Source organism: Odontomachus brunneus, unplaced genomic scaffold (genome assembly GCF_010583005.1).
Source record: "Odontomachus brunneus isolate Ranch 3 - 2012 unplaced genomic scaffold, Obru_v1 Obru_scaffold_079, whole genome shotgun sequence".
Lineage (NCBI taxonomy): Eukaryota > Metazoa > Arthropoda > Insecta > Hymenoptera > Formicidae > Odontomachus > Odontomachus brunneus.
This window is the reverse complement of record NW_022639529.1, coordinates 188,447-194,037: the sequence shown is the minus strand read 5'-3', so window position 1 is coordinate 194,037 and position 5,591 is coordinate 188,447.

Genomic DNA, 5,591 nt, shown 5'->3' with positions numbered 1-5,591 from the left:
ATATATATATATATATATGTGTGTGTGTGTGTGTGTGTGTGTGTGTGTGTGTGTGTGTGTGTGTGTGTGTGTGTGTGTGTGTGTGTGTGATCGGTTATTTTGGGACAAATTTTTTAATCGATATTTTAATCGAAGACTGTTGTATTTAGGAAAGTTTTGGGAATTTATATGCGAGATAATGATATAATATTTCGGTTTTCATTCTAGAAAAGTAACTTTTTTAGGCAAAAATAGAATTTCCAAGTGGTATCGTTGTTTCGTACACAGGAAAATAGGACATCCTTATTTGGATAATGTCTTTACTTTTGATATATTAATTTTCAAATGTGAGATTAATGTTAAACGAAGATAAGATAAGATACACAATAAAAAAATTTTATTATATATAAATTTATTTTATTATATATAAATTTTATATTTATTTTATTATATATAAATTTTATTATATATAAATTTTATATTAAAATTTTATAATTTAACATATTTTACATGTTTTTTTTACATGAAAGGTCATCCAAATTATGTTAACACAAAACGGTTATAGTAAAACAAATATTATGTAAAAAATTAACACAAACATATTTTTGAGTAATAAAAAAAATATATATATAAGTTTTTCATCTTTGAATTATATAAAATACGATTTTACAAGTAATTTACCCTCGTTTAATGTTATGTAATTTTATTTGAAGATTAACACGGCAAAAGCAAAGATACTTTCGAAACAAGAATGTTCTTTCCTTCTGTGTAATGAGATAATTAATTTTAGAAAAATTTAGACATACTAATCGTGATCTATGCTACATCTGGGAAAATTTGGGAAATTTCTATGCTGACTTGCGCTTCAAATGTCGAGCGCTGGTTTGCTTTGACAGTTTTGTTATTCTACTGCATGGTAATTCAGTCGGCTGTGACGATAAAATTGTGCTGATTCGGATAAAGTTCAGATAACAGGCTATAATGGACTATTGACAAGTGGATTCTTTTCACGTAGTTTAATTGCGCTTTTGGGTATACTGTTATCATCATGCACAAATGTGCGGAACACAAGTTGGCACAATTTTATTGTCGTTGCCAACTAAATTACTGAGTATATGTACATTAGAACGCCAAAAGCATCATCAAGAGGTTAAATCTAATTTTTGCTATCTTTTGCTCAATTCGATTTTTTGCAGCACTTTTAATAGCCGTTTGTTCCGGCATTTCGATTATCTCTTTGTCTTTTCACGGAATGAAACTGGAAGGCCGAAACGCACAGCAACTCATGAATTTTTCGACTCAATTCAAACAGCTCGCACGCAGATTTCGCAATGTCGACGTACACAGTGCACAGGGTCAAATAATTGTTAACGTAACACTGCGTGGCGAACTCATCAAATTATATTTTATTTCGCGACATGCGAGGCTTTATCAATGACGGCCAGTTAAAAGTTACAATTGAATCCCTGTCGAAATTGGAGCGGAGCTGGCACGCGCCAGCGAGAAAGCAACGCGCATCGTTTAATAATTTCCCCCGACATTCGGCTGCCATTGTTAACTTTTTATACACGGCATTGCGCCATTGTCGAGCGAGCTGGAAGTAGCGGCGAGAATCGCAAAAACGGCATACTTCGCGGCCGCTTCGCCAAACACATCCGTGGTGATCCTTCCGACCTTAACACGCACGGACCAAGTACTTTTATATTATACTTCCACGTCTTTTCACATGTCGAGTCGCTTTTCTCGGGGACATGATCTCAAGGGACATGCTCCCGAAACATGTCCAAGAATACTCACTCGTATCTATCTATAATGTAATAAGTCAAAAGTTTGGTTTCATTTTTAATGCCTTCTTGAGCAGCGAACCAGTCATCTTCTATGACAAAAATATGTCAACTCTGCGAAAACGTTGGTGAAGGATCGTGGACGGTTAGTTTGTTGATAAGTAATTCGTGTCCATTGAGTGCAACAGCATTGAATTTGACTGGAAAAGCGTGAACCGAACTTTTTAATAAAGTAAGGAAGACCGAAGCTATGTGGCCCAAGGGATATGTTGTTTGTGGGCTTTTTTTTAGTATTTATCTTCAGAGATGTAGTGGATACAAAATTGTCAAATGGTCCTTTCAGAACATAAATACTTTCATTAAAATTGGAATAATATTACAGTTAAGAAAAAAAAAAACACTAATTTGGTAATAACAAAGTAAATTTTCGAGTCTTTTTCCGAACAAAATTTTCTATTAATATTCTCCATTGTGACTGAATAAAATTAAGCGAGGTGTTATTAACTAGAATGAAATCTCTTGCAAATGTATGATACAATGTTTTTGATAATGAATGCAGTTTTCATTCATGAAATGATTGAAATAGAGCATATGGACGGACGAAGTAAAGTTGATCCACTGTTCGACAAAAATCAAACTTTTTTTTATGACACGAGTGCGAATAATCATTTTCGATGTATTTTTGCCTGCTGAACACGAATCCGTCGTCCAAATTTGGCTATCACGTTACAATTTTTAGAAAAATGGTGCCAAAGAGGCAAAAAATGACGATTTTGAAGATTTTCATGTCGCTGTAGCGCAAACAGTAAACTTTTTTTCTACATTTCGTTAATGCCATGCAAAAGTACTAACTTTTAGCTGGAAAATACATCTGGTCTCGTTTCCCAACGATTTTTTTTTCAACATATAGCCAACCAGAAACAGTCGTCGGTATCAATATCACTGGACAGAACAATTTTTTCAGAACAATTTCTTTTTGCAAGAAGGCGAATAGTCATTTCCGATGTATTTTTGTCTGCTGAACACGAATCCGTGTTCAGCAGGCAAAAATTGGCTATCACATCACAATTTTGAGAAAAATGGAGTAAGATACAAGATAAGAAGACTCCCGTGCTCGGCATTTTGGCCACTTTGACGCCATTTTTCTCAAAATTGTGACGTGATAGCCAAATTTGAATGACGGATTCGTTTTCAGCAGGTAAAAGTACATCAGAAATGACTATTCCCAAGTAGGAATCGTATACGTTTCGTCGGTACGGAAAAATGGCCCGATACTGGGTTGATACCGAAAAGCGGATGTCCGATTTTGGTACTGGCTCAATACTGAGCCTAATATAAAAAAGCTGTATTATTGGTACCGGCTCCGTACTAAGGTTAGGTATTGGATAATCGTACCGTACTTGTACTGGGGCGTTACCGAAAAGTGTTTGTCGTTTTCGGTACTGACCCAGTATTAAAAAGACTGTATTATTGGTACTGGCCCTGTTCGTAGAATCAATATTGGATACTCAAGTAAGAGTCGTATACAATCTGCCAATAGAGGATATTGGGCCAGTATTGTGTTGGTACCAAAAAACGGACGATACCAATGTCCTTTATGGGAAAATGGAAGAAGTCACTAACGGGAAACCTAGATAGCTCAGTGGTAAGAACGCTTGCCTTGACAAGCGGAAGACTCGAGTTCGATTCCAGCCGTGTCGCTCCGAAGATTTTTTCCTCATATGACTATTAAAAATAGACATGTATAGGTACACAAACGAGAGTAGCCGCCCCGCCATGATTTGATCTTTCTTTCCGTACTAAATAGTTATAATATTAACAATTGTACAAATAATAAAAATTACTAGTAATCGATACTTGACTTTTTCTATCATCCCAGTATTATACTAACATTAAACCCGTACTGGTATCTGGTACTATGCCAATAATGTTTACCATAAATCGGTACTGGGGCCACTTTGATGCCAGTAAATTCCTACTTGCAAAAAAATTGTTCTGTCCAGTGATATTGATGCCGACGACTGTTTCTGATTGGTCATATGTTCAAAACAAAAAATCGTTGGGAAATGAGACCAGATGCATTTTCAAGCTAAAAGTTAATACTTTTGTGTGGCATTAACGAAATATAGAAAAAAATTACTTTTTGCGCTATAGCGTCACGAAAACCCTCAAAATTGTCATTTTTTACCTCTTTCACGTCATTTTTCTTAAAATTGTGACGTGATGGCTAAATTTGAATGACGGATTCGTGTTCAGCAGGCAAAAATACATCGGAAGTGACTATTCGTACTCGTGTCTCAAAAATTTGTCGGACAGTGTAATTAAAGATCGGCGGGAAGGCTGTGAAAATCTCTCGCGGAAACTCTGGAATTACTAATCAAGATATATATTTTATACGTGGGTTTCCTCGCACTACTGGACAACTGAACCCGGTACCAGGACAAGATGGCTATATTGCTGTATGTACATATTTTGGTTATTACAAAATAAAATATATGGTTATGTATAGTTAGAGTTGTGGCGACTATTAAATACATAGAAGAAGATTCTATCATGTTTAATATCTATCATGTTTAATCAGTCAGTCACAACAATTAGTTATTTGAGAAGTTGTAATTTCGAAATTCTAAAACATGGGGCTTTTAACCCCGATATTCCCTATATTATTGAAAAGGATAAATTTAATAAATTTTGAAATATCAATTCGCCGAATATGTAGATCATGTGTTTAAACGTTAACATTATTATTTATCATTTATTCCCAGAGACTAAACAAAAATGCGACGCTGTCTCTCCTCCCTTCCCGCTTTCCCTCACTTTCTCTCTCTTGCCGATAAATGTTTCTCTCGCGCAACAACCCGGCGTCGCTGTTATCTACGGACCGTGATTCTGCGGAACGACGTACACATTAAGTACCAACGTAAGTACCCGTGATAAGTGACTGTTGGAACATTCTGGACGGCGGTGCGGAAGTAGCGGAAGCAAGCCGCCTCTGGCAAGAAAAATGCATGCTGCGAACCAACGCCCGCCACGTCGCGCGCTCTGTTTCGCGATTTCGCGTTAGTGGTTCGCTTAGAATCATCCGCCGGGTACGTGTCTTCGCGTCTACGGAAACGAGGCACTCGGGCCGCGCGTATCGTCTTAGATATTTTTCGCGCTATGCGTCACGATCCATTGGGGAAGTTCCCCAGATAGACAGGTGTACGTGACTTTATGTTAGTCCATTTGCAAACGTAGCATTATGAGAGGCCCATATATCACTCATATTTATCACACAAAGTGATAAGATAGAAAAGAGGAAAAGAATTTATGCAATACAAGATTCTGGTTAACTGGAATTTATTCAATTTAATCAGTCGCAAGTTCTGGCTAACCAGAAGTCTTGTTTCATTAAGCAGAATTTTGTTAACTTGAACAGAATTCTAATAATTTCAATCGAAATTCTGGTTTGTTCATATTTCACCAGGTATTTGATTAATTCCTTGAGTGTGTATGTATCATATGTTTACAGAAAAAGCATGTGTCACCAGTGTGTAATGTACATATATGTATATCTTTAAAAAAACTGATTTATTCTTTTGCGATTTGTATAAAACTTGGCATCTTATAGTTTTTGAGGTCTCTGAATCTGAATATAATATCACAAAATTCAAAAAGATAGATTCAATATGGCAGATCAAGAATTGGAAAAAAATTGGATTTTTATATTTTGATCTGCCATATTGGATCTACCATTTTGAATTTTAAAATTCTGATATCATATTCGGATTTAGCCACCCTGAAAACCTTAATACTAAAATCGTATCGAAAGTATAAGAAACTTTTTTT